The sequence below is a fragment of the Rhinichthys klamathensis genome, unplaced genomic scaffold (genome assembly GCF_029890125.1).
Source record: "Rhinichthys klamathensis goyatoka isolate OS25496 unplaced genomic scaffold, OSU_Roscu_1.1 h1tg000090l_1, whole genome shotgun sequence".
In the NCBI taxonomy this organism is placed as follows: domain Eukaryota; kingdom Metazoa; phylum Chordata; class Actinopteri; order Cypriniformes; family Leuciscidae; genus Rhinichthys; species Rhinichthys klamathensis.
In genome coordinates this window covers 674,858-693,172 of record NW_026606629.1, presented here as the reverse complement: position 1 = coordinate 693,172, position 18,315 = coordinate 674,858, and the positions used below count along the sequence as shown (strand labels likewise).

At 39.3% G+C, this 18,315-nt stretch overlaps 1 protein-coding gene across 3 annotated transcripts in view; it reads left to right on the top strand.

Moving 5' to 3' along the window:
* Nucleotides 1-18,315, top strand: part of st6gal2a (ST6 beta-galactosamide alpha-2,6-sialyltranferase 2a) — a 99,360-nt gene that overhangs the window by 30,445 nt on the left and 50,600 nt on the right. The window contains exon 1 of one of the 3 annotated variants that reach the window (XM_056251777.1): nucleotides 12,186-12,280. The exons of the other annotated variants lie outside the window; for them this stretch is intronic. The gene's annotated coding sequence lies outside the window, so the exon portion shown is untranslated. Of the gene's footprint in view, nucleotides 1-12,185; nucleotides 12,281-18,315 lie in introns of those variants that run through there. 3 annotated transcript variants of the gene reach the window in all.

Below are 18,315 nucleotides of genomic sequence, written 5' to 3'. Positions count from 1 at the left end.
CGTCTGCTGTTTCCACGCTGTAAAACAAGTCTGTCATTGTGGTCAGAGTTTGACTTTATCTTGAATATGAAGAAATCGAGGATACGCAACCATGACAGAAAATTGTGAAAATACACTACCTGCTCATTTGTTGCAAATGGCTGTCGTTGTGGTTGTTTCACTATACATCTCTTATGCTCAGCAAGGCTGCATTTATTTGATCCAAATACAGTAAAAGCAGCAATATTGTGAATTATTTTTTGTGTTCTTCAGAATAAAGAAAGTCATACAAGTTTGGAATGGCATGAGGGTGAGTGAATAATAATTTCATTCCCTTTAAGCTACACCAGGTGGCGGCTATAAAAAGACCTCAATCTGCCCTGCATGTGGATTCATGGGAGTGTATAGATTAAAGTGTATGAGTGTGTGAACTTCGTGGTAGTGGACTGTTGCATTTGTGGGTGGTTATTTGTGTGTGATTGCCAGTAGTCATGTATGTGAGAATTGGCTTCTGTTCATCAGAACAGTTGGGAGACTGTCCGTGTCCTCCCGGTTGAATACCAGACGTCATCCTGTGCCCAGGTACACAGCGGCTTTGGTATGGGTAAAGCTGTGTGTATGTGTGTGAGCCTTTAGTCTTCACCTCAACAAGCTTTTCTCTCTGGGCCAGTGCTTGTTGTCTTTCAGTTATTAACTGATATTAAAATTAGTGACGATACATATAAGCTAATGATTATTTTAATGGTATGGGCGATAACCAATAAAAGGCAGAAATTAATGCAATTAGATTAGTGCAATCCCGTGCAAAATCGTTTTTTGTGTGTTTTTAGTAGTTGTTGGTTTGGTATGTTTGTTGCTGAATAGCCTAGGCTACTATTACACAGGAGCCAAAACTCTGAGAAAACGATGACGTTAAGCGCACCAGAATAAAATATAATATTCAGATATTTTTAAACCACAGCCCTCTAATGTCAGAATGTTTATTTTGCCGAGTGGCCACTGTGTGCAGTGTGAGAGGGGGAGTGGCCATTCAGTGTGCAGTGTGAGAGGGGGAGTGGCCATTCATTGTGCAGTGTGAGAGGGGGAGTGGCCACGCAGTGTGCAGTGTGAGAGGGGGAGTGGCCATTCAGTGTGCAGTGTGAGAGGGGGAGTGGCCATTCAGTGTGCAGTGTGAGAGGGGGAGTGGCCACTCAGTGTGCAGTGTGAGAGGGGGAGTGGCCACTCAGTGTGCAGTGTGAGAGGGGGAGTGGCCATTCATTGTGCAGTGTGAGAGGGGGAGTGGCCACGCAGTGTGCAGTGTGAGAGGGGGAGTGGCCATTCAGTGTGCAGTGTGAGAGGCCATTCAGTGTGCAGTGTGAGAGGGGGAGTGGCCATTCAGTGTGCAGTGTGAGAGGGGGAGTGGCCATTCAGTGTGCAGTGTGAGAGGGGGAGTGGCCACTTAGTGTGCTGTGTGAGGGGGAGTGGCCATTCAGTGTGCAGTGTGAGAGGGGGAGTGGCCATTCAGTGTGCAGTGTGAGAGGGGGAGTGGCCATTCAGTGTGCAGTGTGCTGTGTGAGAGGGGGAGTGGCCACTCAGTGTGCTGTGTGAGAGGGGGAGTGGCCACTCAGTGTGCAGTGTGAGAGGGGGAGTGGCCATTCAGTGTGCAGTGTGAGAGGGGGAGTGGCCATTCAGTGTGCAGTGTGAGAGGGGGAGTGGCCATTCAGTGTGCAGTGTGAGAGGGGGAGTGGCCACTTAGTGTGCTGTGTGAGGGGGAGTGGCCATTCAGTGTGCAGTGTGAGAGGGGGAGTGGCCATTCAGTGTGCAGTGTGAGAGGGGGAGTGGCCATTCAGTGTGCAGTGTGCTGTGTGAGAGGGGGAGTGGCCACTCAGTGTGCTGTGTGAGAGGGGGAGTGGCCACTCAGTGTGCAGTGTGAGAGGGGGAGTGGCCACTCAGTATGCAGTGTGAGAGGGGGAGTGGCCACTCAGTGTGCAGTGTGAGAGGGGGAGTGTCCACTCAGTATGCAGTGTGAGAGGGGGAGTGGCCACTCAGTGTGCAGTGTGAGAGGGGGAGTGGCCACTCAGTGTGCAGTGTGAGAGGGGGAGTGGCCACTCAGTGTGCAGTGTGAGAGGGGGAGTGGCCACTCAGTGTGCAGTGTGAGAGGGGGAGTGGCCACTCAGTGTGCAGTGTGAGAGGGGGAGTGGCCACTTAGTGTGCAGTGTGAGCCAGAGTGGCCAGCGGCTAGAGTGGCAAAAGCCAATTTGTGCTGCTTTTACCGATATATTTAACAATATCTTGAGCGTTTTTTATCAAAACGTCGTCAAACTTGGCACTGCACTTATTCATGCCCGTAGCAAGACACCTGTCAAGTTTGAAATCCATCGGACTAACGGTTCGTGAGATATGCGAATAACAGATATGCCCGTTCAAAATCAGTTTTTGTGCGTGTTTTTAGTAATTGTTGGTTCGGTGTGTTTGAGTCCTTATTGTTAGTTACACAGCAAAAGTTCAGTGACATTTTTATTTGTGCATGGTAGAAAGAAAATACTGACATAATGACATACAAGAAATATGGAAAATTGAACTACATGGTTGCAAAACAATTTATAATGGTGATATTAGGTGACATGTATTTGGGTATCTGTGTACAGGTAGCAGGAGTTTAGATTAGGTTAGATTAGATTTACATTAGTGTCAACTTTGTTGTCATTGTGCAGATTACAATTATAGAGACAAATATAGCTGCGAGCAGCGATGACGGGCCCAAGCCGGTGGCACTGCAACCTCGAAACAGGATTGCGAAATGCAGGATTCCGAAACAGGAGAACGAAACGCACTGTAAACCCCTAACAGGATTAGGGGTTTACAGTGCGTATCATTTGCACGCAAAAACTATTTTTGGCGTAGGATGGTACAAGAAATTAAATTCGTGCTATAGATACGCACTTTCATGAGATCGTGTTGTTTTTATGATATATTAGGGCATATAAATGTTAATTTGCAGTTTAAGTTGCTTATACAAAGACATTTTATTTCAACATATTTCAGTTGATTTTTACTCATCTCAGTATAGCAATATAGTTTGGTAAAAGCTGTTCATTCAAAAGCGATTCATATTTAAACAGTCTTTTTGCGGTTTACATAGGCTATTCCATATCACGATTACAACAAAGCACTTAAAGGTGCTCTATGTAACTTTTCTACTAAAATGAATCCTTTTTTTATTGCCTGTGTGTGAAGGGGTTGTAATTAGGGGTGGGCGATATCTCGATATTTAAAATATATCGAGATATTTTTTAAACACGATATGGATTTTGACATATCGTATATATCGATATATTGTTTATATTTAATCCTGATTTCGCCACTTTGCTTGTTTGCCTTCTCTGTGCTGTGCTCGCCCCCGCCTCCTTGCTTTTGTTCCCCCTCACCTCGCGTGTTGTCTCATTCAACAATTGTCTCATCCGCAACCAGCCCGGAGGCTACAGAACTCCGAGTGTGTCTGCGCGCGAGCGACAGAGCACGAGAGAAACCGAGTATGAGCATTAATTGCATTAGTAAATTGGTAGCCTACATACTACAATATATAATTACTATATAAGAGGCATGGAAGTTCGATTAATGGACTCCAGTAATCAGAAGGCTACTACAAACGTCTTGTTTTAAACTATTGCAGGGCTCGAATTTCGGCGCGGGTATTGCGCATAATTCTAATCATTCCCGCAGGTCTCCCATTTATAATGCAGGAAATTCCCGCAATCGTAATCCACAAAGATTATAAAATCAAATCATTCTTTTAACAACTATCTGCCAGACGCAATTTCACAAACAGCGTGAGTGTTCAGCGGTGCCGCTTCTTTCTCGTCTCTCATAATGTGTTGTGCAAGGCAAGCATCAAGAGCTGCGGCGATAAAACACACTCGCGTTTAGGAGTCGGGACATGATGGATATTCACTCGCACAATCGGGCCAGCAGTGCATCGTGACTGAAGTTTACCATTTGCACGTCTTTTTAAGTCTTACCAGTTTAAACATTCAAGCGATTTTAAACTAATCAGTGCTCGCGCGCTCTCTGAGAGATTATTTTCTATGCGCACATTCATAGAAAATCCGCCTTAAGAACAGCTGGCCCGTAACAAAAGTTATTTTTCGCGGATTATATTGCTTTAACACGCAAAATTGTCAATTTCGGTCGTCGTGAGTATACTCTAAACATAGTCGGTTTTGTCTTTAATAAGCATAAAACGCATGCCAGTATAATGAACACAGGATCCGTGCACTACCTCTTAAAGTGACGGCAGCCATATGTCTGTCATTAATTTTGTTGTCAATACAACAAAAGATAGCTTTAAGTTAAAGGAATCAGGATTAATAACCTATGTATTTAATTTATTCAGGACTAAAATACTACTCAGTGTTATTTTCCATTTGATTACTTTATTCAGTTTCTGTATATGAATCACGTGATTAATAATGATGACGAAATTCAGGCCCTGTGTTTAATTTTTCTCATTTGGTTACATTCTGTTATGGAAAATTAATTTTCTATTGATTGTAGGCCTATATTTTGAGTTGTATTCACATCCATTTTCCTGTAAAGATATCGAGATATATATCGAATATCGAGATATAGCAAAATATATCGCGATATATTTTTTGCTCCATATCGCCCAGCCCTAGTTGTAATCACACATTAAAATGATCCACTTGTCGAGTTTTACCTCTGAAGGCCAGTATTCCTATTTCTATGTGAAGTCTCCGGGTCGGATTTACCGCGAAATCCAACGGATGTGATGTGCATGCGCGCTCCCGAGCCTCTCTCCTTATATACAGTCTATTGTAGACGGTCAGGGAGTTACGTCCGGTTAAAGGTGCACGTTTTTCGGCTTATATCTCAGTCAATCTTTGATCAATATTCCCAAGACTCTAATCGTTCGTAGTGCTGGACGGGGCCTTTCGAACGAGCCCAACCCCGAGGTCCAACTCGCCCGGCTCCCCGAGTTATAGCCGTTCGAAATCGGGGGTCCCAGCGAACGGCGATCCGGTAGGGGGCATCCCGAGGCCCGCCACTCTAGTGTTCGGGCAAGGGTTCCCCTGGGACCTCCTCCCCCGAATTTGAGCTCTCTGGGTCTTTGCGTTCCAGAGATACGAGCGATTTTCTTCTGAGATCGTGACGTCACCGGCGTCCGCAATTTTGCAGCGCGCCCGATGGTTTTCTGCTAATATCTCCGCGAAAACACCACCAAAAACTATGGAACTTATATGGTTCTTTTCAGCTCGACTAGATGGTCCCAACGAGCTCGGTGCTCGCCGAATCCGTCAAGTATTCGCCGAGATATTTGCGTAATAGACGGTATTGTCTATGAGTTCGAGCACGAGTGCTCTTGTAAAATTTGGTTGCAATCTGAAACATCACCACTAGAGGCCGCTAAAAGTTACGTAGAGCACCTTTAATAATAAAAAAACTTACTACATCAGCTTGATCCGTCGCTCCTCGAAATGAACTTAAACCAGCACTTCTGATGTATCCCAGGATTATTCCTTACAGCCTCGCAAGACGACAAAGTAGCCTACTGTAATCTGATTAAACTTGTTGTTTTATTGAGTTGATCTGGGGGCGTTGACACGTTTGCATGTATCGCCTCAGATCATTTGCGTTTGAATAACGCGCGCTCTCCGTGGGCGTGATCAAATTAAAAGATAATGAGCTATAATGAGCTGATATGAGAACGACTGACATCTCTCTCTTTTCATATAGATTACATAAACAGAGAATATGTGTTTTTGTTATGAATTAGACCATTTAAAAGTACACACTTAAATGATTAAAGATATACAGCTCATGCCTGGGTGAATAGTATTCGCTGAGTTTTAAGTTTAGAGAAATGCTCCAAAAAAAAAGTTCACGGAGGCAGAAAGCACACCTTGTTTATTTTCTTTATTTTACAAAAGCATATTGTTTTGTTTCGATTGTAAGTGGACACATACAAAAGAAGACATTCAGCAGTTTATTTTTTCATATTTAAGTCTGTATGACCAAAAATGACGGAGTATTTTAAGTCTATTTTGCTGCTATGTGAAAAAAAAATCGAGCAAAACGCACCGGCGCGTTTGCCGACCCCAGAGGGTTAACCTTGTCTAATAGGTGTTCAAACTTCATTGGCTGATGGCGGCCATGTTTTTTGAGATACGCCAATGACCTCATAGACATACATGCCACCTTGGACCAAGACACTGCATATCAATTTTCAAGTCAAGGTGGTTATAGGCCTTTTTATGTTTTGTTCATGTTATAGCGCCACCTAGAGTTCAATAGTCACGGTTGTTTTACTGTGACCTCAGATTGAACCCATCATATGTGTACCAAGTTTGGTGAAGATGTCTCATTTAATTCTTGAGTTATAGCCATTGTAGTAAAGTAGGCTCCGCCCACAACATTTATTTTGCGGCCCTTAGCAACCGTGCATCGGAATTTCAATTTTTTTCCCGATAATTATTGATGTTCAGACTCCAGAGAACATGCATGCACTTGTTTGGTTTCGATCGGGCGAAAAACCTATAGGACTAGTTCGCAAAAGTAGTTTTTTGACAAAATTCAAAATGGCGGAAAAATTTGCATACCGGAAATGAAATTGGCGATATACATTTTGTCCGTCTTTTGTCTTTTACTGAGATATATGAATAACAGACACACAGACAGATGTTTCTGTAATTTATAGATAGATGTATGTGTGTCTGTGTATATATTATATTTATATATACTGTATATTATACGTGTGTGTGTGTACTGTATATATTTTTAATCGCGATTAATCGATTTGACAGTATGTATGTGCAAAATCAGTTTTTGTGTGTTTTTAGTAATTGTTGGTTTGGTGTGTTTGAGTGCTCATTGTTACAATTACACAACAAAAGTTCAGTGACATTTTTATTTGTGCGTGGTTGAAAGCAAATACTGATACTGACATAATGACATACAATAACTAACATATAATGACATACATGTATAACTAACTACTGACAAGGAACTACTTCTGAATAACTACAATATTCAGAAGTAAACCGTGTAACCGACTTAATGTTTAGCTGACAGTGTTTGTCAGAATTTTTTTTTAAACCACAATTTTTAAACCACAACCCTCTCTAATGTCAGAATGTTTATTTTTAAGCCACAACTTCAATGTGTGCTGCTTTTACCGATATATTTAACGATATATTTCGCCTTTGTAATCCAAACAACGTCAAACTTGGCACTGCACTTACTCATGCCCGAAGCAAGACACCTGTCAAGTTTGAAATCCATCGGACTAACGGTTCGTGAGATATGCGATTTAACAGACACACAGACGTTCCTGTAATTTATAGATAGATAAATGAATAACTTGAAGACTAAAATCAGTAATTCTTAATGATACAAATCAATTTAAGCATCACAACATTACAATGTACAGTACAAAAATTGGATGTTCATTTTGAGATTTGCAAAAGATAACATTAAACAGCTATTTTTTTTTTTGTATTAACTTTTAAGTGAGCATTAGACGAAGACAAATACTGACCTAAATAAAAAAAAACATAAAATCAAAAGCAAATTAAAAATCCAAAATCAGCTGATACCAATTGATTCAAAATCTCTAATATTAATATTTTTACAAACAATATGTGAACAATATATATATATATATATATAATAAACTATATATTGTAACTCCCTAAAGTCCACTGAGTACTAAAGGAAGAGGTTTATTTGCAATTTTGATCTTTAAGCATCTTGCATCATGAGCCACACAATAACTAATTTTAATTTAGTGTCAAATTAAAATTAGTTCAAATATTAAATGCATCCTGAGACTCCTGCATTCTATTTCAAATTGTAAAAGCAAAGATGTACAGTAGAAACTTTTATAGCAGCTTTTTTTTTTTTTATAAGATTCCAAAGTCTCAAGAGGGAGACATTTTTCGTTTTCTCTGCTGTGACATGATCTAAAGCTGTTTGCTTTCTTTCCTCTGAGATAGTTGCTGTGCTTGTGCGTAAGAGCCCTTATGGAGGACTTGTTTTAAAATCAGGCATGGAGCTTGCCGTGTGTGTGTGTGTGTGTGTGTGTGTGTGTGTGTGTGTGTGTGTGTGTGTGTGTGTGTGTGTGACTGACAGCCTGCTAGATGGTTGGAATGAGGCCGAAATGGTCGCCTGCAGGGTGAGTGTGATACCTCGTGTTGAGCGCCAACTTGGCATATACACAGATGCTAGTTCCAAGACCTAGTGGACTGCTTACTGCCTAGATAGGTAGGCACCTTCAAAGGCAACATAGCTGAAAAAGAACCTCATAAGTGACTAATTTGGAACATTCGTCATAGAATGAATCAAGAATAAAAATAAAAAATAAACTTTTCAGTATGGAGTGAAATTATTTATAATCAACATTCGCATTGTCCACCTTTTTGGGACTATAATTTTTTTGCACCTATTTTTAGATCCAATGTTTTTATATACTATTTTGTCTAAATATCTAGTTCAGTCATGAATTTCTGGAGGGAGTGGACTGATAGGTCCTTTATATGCAATCTGCAAGCAATTGCGGCACAAGCTGATTGGCCTCTGTTGATCCTGCAGCCAATGAGATTGCTTGTTCAACATTAAATAGTCTGGTTCAGTGTTTTCTGTAGGCTAGTCCTGCAGCACACTTTCACATTTACTCTGAAACCCTCTACCTCCCCAGCTCCACCTGCCGAGATTTGCTACGGTATTTATTCATGTCTATATGCAGAAGCATATCTCACATGCTCACAGCAGTGTGTCTGTGCATCTATTTGCAGTAGCAAGTCCATACTTGCTCTGCAGCAACAGCAGCAGCAGATGTACTGTAGTTCACCAAGACAAAATACATTGTTGCCACATTCGATAACATGCTAAAACTATTCAGGGAGTTGTCGTGATTGAAATAAATGTAAAAACTTAAATCTTTTTTTTTCTTACAAGTAAATTTAGGCATCACAACATTTATAAATGTACAGAATGAAAAATGTATATTAATTGAGATTTGCTGAAGATTACATTTTAACAATGTTTTTACATTATTAGTGTTTTTAAATATTTTTAAACACATTAGATTATGGCAAATGTAAAAATAGGGAAAATGAGCAGGACAATTAAATATGTAATAGCTGCCTATATATGTACATTCAATACTGAATAATTCAAAACATAGTACAATATTGTTTATCGGCCAATGTTATACATCTATGCGTCCCTATATTGTTATACTGAAATAAAATAGGAGACAGCAGAATTAAAGCAACACTAAGTAAGATTTTTTACCTTAAAATAATATTTTCAAAATCGTTTCAGTGGTTCAAGTCGTAGGGGTGTGCGATATCACGGTTTTTGATCGTGGACGATTAAAATGTCTCCACGATCTGCTTTTGAAGAAATATCGTAGTATCGTGCATTTTATCAGTTGCAGTTCTGGCGCTGAGCTCCGTCTCAACATACAACAAATGTTAACGCAGAGGAACGGGACACTGCAGTTCACAGAAGTTCATTATTTGCATGTGCTTTAAAGCCTTGCTGGTTAAACATGTAATTGTGTAATTCACGTGCTGATGCGCTGTTCTGACGTGTGCTTTCTGAGCGCATACACCCGAAGCACACGGGCACTAAAAGCCTGTCTAACAGCGTCTGTTTACTGGACTACGTTATAAGTTATCTTTCGAGTCTTATTGCACTAATATTGTCAAATACACACAAGGTTTACATAAACAAAGTTGGTTATGTCTAAAGTGAAAGCAAACAGAAAAAAAAATGAGAGAAAATCTGCTTGTCAAATGCGTGTATATTAGACGCGTCGCGTGCAGCTCTTAAAGCGACAGTAGCCAGTTAGTAAACTAGCTGCCTCTTGTCCTTAAAGAGATAGTTCCCCCAAAAATAAAAATTCTGTCATTATTTACTCACTCTAATGTTGTTCCAAACCTGTATTAATTTCTTTCTTCTGTTGAAAATAAAAGTTATTTGGAAGAATGTGGCTAACCAAACAGTTGCTGGTCCCCATTGACTTCCATAGTAGGAAAACATATACTATGGAAGTCACTGGAGTACAGCAACTGTTTGGTTAGCCACATTCTTCCAAATAACTTTTATTTTCAACAGAAGAAAGAAACTTATTCGGGTTTAAAACAACTTGAGAGAGTAAATGATGACAATTAAAATGTTTGGGAGAACTATCCCTTTAATGTTAATAAAACAACAAAACAGAGGAAATCACTCACTGCTCTTGACTGAGAACTTTAGTAGTAGCTTTAATAATAATCAATGTATAATTTATACAGTGAAGTCTATGTTGTGTTTTATTTTCGTATTTGTTCATTTAGCCTAATTACTTTCTTCAATGCTACTGTTAAATACCCCTACTGTAGCTGAAAAAATAAAGCACTGTTTATTTCATTTGTATATTAAGTTGTGTATGCTTAATGTGTATCTTTGTTCCTAATTCTTAATAACAAAGAAAATAATGATAAAGATTTTTATCTTCGCCACTTTGGCCTAAATGTCTGCCATTCTTTTTTCTTTTGTTACCTATAAGGCTTTTTTTTTAAATAGGGACATTAGTTTGGCTGTAATGCTCAGTCACTTGCAAAATAGTAAAACCAACATGAAAAAGAATCGTGATAAAATCGTTAATCGTGATTTTCCTGAAAAAAATCGTGATATGATATTTTTGCCATATCGCCCACCCCTATCAAGTCGTGACATGGTGAAATGCACTTATGCCACCGCTTTGCGGTCCTTTATCTGATATATCCACGCTATGTAAGATTGCCAGATCGGGTCGCGTTTCTGTAGTCCGAATGAGACATAAGAAAACTACAAATTTGACTTGCTTTACGGCAAGCGTTACAATTGCCGATAGGTGGAGCGTACTCAACAGTAGACTACAACTACATGTAAGATACCTAGCAGCCGGGTAGCTTTTGAATTGTCATTATGATTCCAAAGCCGGGGTGCGTGCCAGCGTGCGTGCGCGTGCGACAGTAGGATGCGGTAGGCTAAATTATTTACGACAGCACTAATGGACAATTCCGCTTCCAACCTGTAGGGCGACCACAGAGGAAAAGTTACTTGGTGTTGCTTTAAAATGGGATAGTTTACCCAAAAATGAAAATGGTCATCAATTGCTTAAAAACCTAAGATTTAGAACAGCATAAGATTTTCACTCATCTTCGAAACCCAAATAAAACTATTTTGGTAACACTTTACAATAAGGTTAATTAGTTAAAATTAGTTAATGTATTAACTAACACGAACTAACAATGAGCAATACATTTGTTACAGTATTAATTTTCTTATAATGTTAGTTAATAAAAATACAGCTGTTCATTGTTTGATCATGTTTGTTCACAGTGCATTAACTAATGTTAATAAATACAATCTTTGATTTTAATGTATTTGTAAATGTTGAAATTAATATTAACTAAGATTAATAAATGCTGTAGAAGTTCTGTTCATTCTTAGTTAATTAACTAAGGTAGTTAATTAATGTTAACTAATGAACCTTATTATAAAGTGTTTTACAAATATGGTAAACTGATGCTCTACCGCATTTGCTTGACGCATGAGAACAAACCTCATTGGTTCTTGTGGATGCTGACATGCAAGAACAAACCTCGATGTGTAATGGACTTTCAATTGAGGGACAGAAGTTCTCTAATTTGTTTTTGAAGATGAACAAAATGCTTATGGGTTTGGAACATGAAATAAAAACAGAATTTTTATTTATCTTTAAGTTACCTTGTTTTTGGAATAGTCTTCACCTCATGATTGGCCATACGATGCCTTTAATGCTGCCTACATAGGCAGCTTGCTAGGTTTCGGAACAGATTAAGTATGTTCAGATGTCAGGGTTCTAGTTTTATTGCTAACCGGTCACAGTGCTGTTTATGGGGATTATAGCAGCACTTCCTGTTCAGGCTTCTGTTCAAGTTGTAGATCAGAAGCAGAGAACCAAGCCCGACTTATTTAAATGTGATGATTTAGTCCTCATCTAAAATAGTGCTGAAACCAGAGATCTCTCACTCTCAGACAGACAGAAAGAGGAGGACTGAGAGGGAGGAATGGGAGCGGATCGCTTCACAGCTGTCCATGTGCAGTGTTAAAGCCCCTTTGACTCGACTTCATAGGGGTCCTGTCCTGCCCTCTTTTCCCAGGGCCTGTAAGGCTCTCTGGATGAGCAAAGGGAATTTGTTGGGAGGCATTAATGGCAACGCAACTTTAAACGTTCCACTCCAGGGCACTAACACACCTGCAAGACGCAAATCGAAGACCATTAACGGTGGTGAGTGGCGCTTTTTGTTATCAAGTTGTTGTTTTTTTCCTTCTTTTATGGTATTAAATTACGCATATACATGAATCATGCCTCATTCGAGGGTTCTTGAGTGACACCGGGTGCAATTATGAGTCGGCTCTCATGTTCCACAGGGCCTCGGGAAAGAGGGGAGCGTGTGGTTGGAATTGCATTGTGATTGAACTCCTCCTCGTCCTTTTATATGTGCTTACTCAAATAAAAGGAAGAGATGAACTCTTACCTTGGTGTATTCGACCCCAGAATCACAGTTCTGTCATCAATTTACTCAGTCATGCATGTTGAAAGTCATCCAGATGACTTTCTTCAGTGGAACACAAAAGGAAACGTTTTGAAGAGTGTTCACACTGATCTTTTCCGTATAATGAAAGCGAATTGTGACCTGGTGCTGTGAACCTTAAAGAAAAACAGGAGAATAAAAGTGGTCCATATTAAGTCTTTTCAAACCATGTAATATTTCTGAACTGAGGGGGTTTATTCAGTGATAATCTTGCTTGAGAGAAGTCACTTTCTTTGTATGAAAAAGGGGTACTCCTTTTTTTCTTTTTTTTTAGTTGCATAACAAAAAAGTGATACTGGTTTTGAGAAACATGAGTGGGTGTAAATGTGACCATTCTCATTTGTGGCCGAACTATTTCTTTAATTTAGGCATTCATTTCTAAATCGATTTTCTTTTCACTGACAATCTCTACAGCCTCAATTTATTCTCCCTCTTTTGCGTTTTTCAGCTGAGCTATTGAATTGCTCAAGTGTTTGGTTCATTTTGACTCTGATTTGAAGGCGTCCGTGGTTCAACTGTCATAAACTGCAGACAGATCAATACATTGTATGAATTACAGCTCTCTAATGAAAGTGTTGCTCTCTCAGTGCTGTCAAGCCAAGACTGCATCGATGTACTGCATGCTCAGGTCGTTGCTTTGCTTGTAACAGTGGCTAGGGCTGTCATTATTATCAAATTTTCATGAATAAGCGTCAATCAAACATTCATTTTTTCCCACAAATATATTTGTGAACAGATATTGAACATTCTAGAATGACATAAGGTCATATTTAAAATATTTAAATATTTTTAGATCTTTTTTTTACACTTTCCATTCACCACTAAACTATTATTATTGTTATTATTATTAATCTTTATTTTTTGTACTAAACCTAATTTTCACAGGACATTGCAAGGCTGTGCAATGTCCTGTGAAATATCTATATGTAGATATCTACAGAAATAGTAATTTTACTTTATTTAAAACATCAAATTCTAAAGTCTATTTCACTGTAAATTGTAGCCTTAATGAATACAAATTTGGCCATTTGCCCTTGTGAAGCCTCTCATCAGTCAGAGCAATAACACAAGTAGCAATTGCAATAGTTAAAAAATAATTTTAAATATCATTGATGGTGGGTGAGCTCAACTAGAGTCAGGGATAATGCTACTGAATTTTATATATAGGCTAATATTGTAAATTAAAATCTATATTTAGATGGATGGAAATCTTACTCTTAACCTTACTTTCTCAATGGGTGCTTTCATAGATAATTCATTTCTATAAATAATTCATTTCTGTATGTGAACCACTTACTGTGCACCTGGCATCTGTGCACGTCACATGGGATTGCTAGGTTGTATTATGCAACATCTGGTTTTTACTGCATTTAAGTTATTTGAAGTATATTTATGTATACAGACTGGCATCTACAGACCCTTTTTGACCCTGACTTATCAAGGTTTATGGGAGTTATGTTAAGTCATCAATATTTGAAACTTGTACTAAAAAAAGAAAACATGATAAAATTCCCTTTTGGATTTTCAATGTTTTAGATGGTACAAACAGGTTATAGGAAAGAAAAACGGAATGGATTGCAACAGTCCGTTCCCTTAAGGACTTAATGCGTTTCTTCTAACCTACCTACAATTTGATTAAATGTTTCATAAGTAGCAAATGTTACTTTTGGGTTTCACAAGATGGTAATCCGGTTCATTTTAGCAGGTCTTTGCAGTCACCCACTCACCTTTTTTGCGAGGATGCTTTGCATTTCATTAGTATCGACCATGCACAGTTGGTGTGTGTTGTGTTATGAAAATAATGGAAAGTACACTTCAGACGTTTCCAAAGGGTATCTGCAAAAATAAATGTCAATCATGTTATAAAAGAAGGAAGAAAAGTTTTGCTGCTTTTTGGAAGATTTTTACAAAGTCTAGACTGATCAGACGCATATGAACACATTGTAAAGCATTTATTTTCTCTCCTGCAACCCAATTATTTCCCTATTATGCGTTTAGTGCTTGTGTGGGTAGAACTGCCTGCCTGTAAATAAGTATACCATCTCGTAAAGTGGTGCCGTCCAAATGAGATCCATTACCTAGTAAATATGCAAGGCATCTCGTAAAGGAGCGCGGTCCAAATGAGATCCATTACATTTCATCTGGATGCTCATTTCTCAAGGTCGACATCCTTTTAAAACAATGCGTCCAGGTATCGTTGTTCTATAATCAGATTGCTCGTGGTCTCTCTCATACCTTCAGAGAGTGCTTTCTAATTACCTTATAAAAGCAAATAGGATGTTTACGCCCCTGGCAGCCCGTATCCTCCATCTCCTGTGCCGATTCCCTCTCTAAAGCGTTCTGTGATTTGTGCTGGCTAGGCTCGCACATTAGCTATTTAAATGGATGCTTCACAATCCTGTGACAAAATGGATGAATAGCAATATCGTCCTGAACGTCCTCCAGCACGCAGGCTTTAAGCATACGTGTAAAGAAATGATTCTTCATCTTACTTTAGCTCACTTGACTGGGCCTAAATTAAAGGTGCTAAGCATTTACAAAAGCCTGCCAACAACTGAGAAATGTATCCCCCCCTTCAGTGTTTATATTATTTCGTTAGATTACCTCAGATTATACCGTTAAACATTTGGAGAGGCATCCGAATGAAATCTATGAATAATGGATGTGTGGGAACCGGGCTTGTTGCTAAGGGAGGTGTGAATTCAACCATAACTTTTACAAGCTGGCCTTGGCTTTTCCCATCATTTCGAATGAACACTTTCACGCCACACATTAATGTCTATCATTTCCCATTTTCCCCTTCCACTTATGCTCTTAGTTTTGAACCACCAGTGACTGTTTCTATGTTCCCACAACCAGGGATGTAAATACACTGTTTTGATTTAATCAGATAAAAAAAAATATATATATATAAACTGTATATCATTGGAAACCTATTATAATAGTTTTTTGCACGTCTTGCGTAATATGTTCCTCCAAACGGTATGTAAATCGATAAATCAATATCGTATCATGGGGGTCCTGTCAGGAATCTTTTGTGTGTGTACTGTGTTCAGATTTACAATATATTTATATTTATTTATGTGTAAATAATAGCTTTTAATACTTTTTAATTCTGCTTTTCGTGCATTTAAGTATTTAATAGGTCAAAAGCGACAGTAAAGTCATTTATAATGTTACAAATATTTACATTTCAAATAAATGCTGTTCTTTTATTCATCAAAAAATAACATTTTCCGGTGAAAATTATTATGTTGTTCATACTTCCAAAAAGAATAATCTGTGATTCTGAACGCCAGTATCCACACCGGCACGGTGACTGACAGCTGCACACTCCTCAAACATTGTGTTCATCAGCGCTGTGTCGTGTCGAAGTACAACTCACTTAAAGCTGATAATTCCGCAAATAACTGCAATTAGGGCTGTGTTGAAAAAATCGATTCACCAATTCTGAATCGATTTTGATATTAATTTCTAAAGATCGATCCGTAACTCAGAGGATCGATTTAATAATAGGCTTACATTTTCCCCGTGAACTTTAACTTGCCGCGACTGGGAGATCCCTGTATGCGCATTGAAAGGCTTTCACTCAGCGTGCACATTGTTACGACAACGGGCTTTGAGTGAGTCATTAAACCGTTCATTCAACGAACACGTTCAAAAAAGCTGATTCATTAAAAGAGATGTAATGAAACAAGGTGTTAATTATTTTTAACTTTGAGTTCCACTTTTCAAGGCTCATTTGAGCAGCAATGCGTCGCATGGGTAACACTGAAGCTGATGCTTCACTTATTATGGCGCTTTTCCACTACACAGTACCAGCTCGCCTCGGCTCGGCTCGGCTCGACTCGACTTTGTTTGGTTTTCCACTGTGTAAAAGTTGTACCTGTACCTGCTTTCGGGTACTTTTTTTCGTACCACCTCCGGCGAGGTTCCAAGCGAGCTGAGGCGAGCTAAGCCGATACTAAAATGTGACGTGAAAACAATACCGACTGCTGATTGGTCACAGAGAATCTGCGTCATCATTGCACGCGCCAGATGGAGTATTTTAAATAGTTTGGCCAGAGATAGTTACTAAACTTACTACTATTATTATGGCAACTCGGAAGAATACGCCGTGGTCAAACGAGGAGGTGCAGACATTCCTTTGTTTGGTTGCCGAAGAGAGGATCCAGCGAGAGCTTGATGGGGCAACGAGGAACGAAATGCGTCGCTATGACGACCGGGTACTATTTGTGGCGGTACTTTCTGCAATGGAAAACGGAGCGAAAAGCGAGCCGAGTCGAGGCGAGCCAAGGCGAGTCGAGTCGAGTCGAGCTGGTACTGGTAATGGAAAAGCGCCATTAGAGACCAATATGGCATTGATTCAATGCGTGACTCGCTGATTTTATTTCCCCGCGGCTTCCTCGCGCTGTGGAAATTTATGGTAAATACCCGTGACGTGAAAGTTAAAAGGATGATACGACAAATATTTCGCTTTCCTTTGACACGGCAACCTTTTTCACGAATACATATGACTTCAAAGACAGACGCAGGTAATCGCACGCGCTCTGCCGATCTCTCTCATTCACTGTCTGTGCGAAGCCTCTGTAGGCTACACATCACCACGATAAACAGTCTTGTTTGTTATCATTATGAACTTGTTTAACATTCAATACACATGCATGAAGTTCAAAACAAGAAGGGTGTAGCCTTATAAAAAAACGTGAATATCGCGGTTGCTGCGGTTACTTGCAATCCTCTGCGGTTGACTTGTCAGTGGCGCGGTACTACAAGATTGCAGTAATCGCGACAGCCCTGTTGATATACCTCTGCGTCCTCTGTCGTCTACACCAGTGCAAGTTTGTGAAAGCAGTTGTATCAACACTCTGGAAGGGGGATTGTTCTTTACAACCATCAATACTCCATTAATTTGCAGTTAAATGTCTATAATAATAGTATCAATATGTTGCATAACTACAGTCCTGTAATTCAGGTAACAGCTGGAAAAAAAAATGCTTTTTTCAAAAACACTTATCTAAATCTAAGATCGGATCAGATCGGATTGCGGACTGCAGCTTTAAAGGGATATTTCACCCAAACATGGAAATTATGTCATTAATTACTCACCCTCATGTCACTCTAAACCCGCAAGACTTTCGTTCCTCTTTGGATGAATTGAGCGGTTTAGTCCAAATTTTCTGAAGAGACACGATCGATCGCTTTATATAATGAACAGGTTTAACCCTCTGGTTATCTTCGGGGTCTTTTTGACCCGCAAATGACTTTTGGTGAATTTTTAAAAAATTTTCTCTTTGTCCAAATGGTATGAAAACTTATACGCCTCTTAACACTGTCTAGATCTAACAAAAAAAAAAAAAAATTGGAATATCTGTTTTTATGTTAGTGTGAAAAAAATGCCGACACTTGTTATCTTCAGGGTCCCTGGAGACCCCGCATAGTGAATATACAAAATTCATCATCAAAATCAGAAACAACGAAGAAACAACGTAGATCACATAGACAGAAATAAAGTGGCACACTTCCAACAATGCAAAAAAAAATCCACAATGCACACACACACACACACACACACACACACTGTAATACATTTGTAAGGCTATATGCAAACTGCCTGCAGTGCACTGACGCATAAACACCTGCAGTGCACTGTAAACGAGACTGTATGTGATGACCACCAATTATTGTTCCTAGTTGTTCGATTTTTTTTTCTCCATTCACTGTTTTT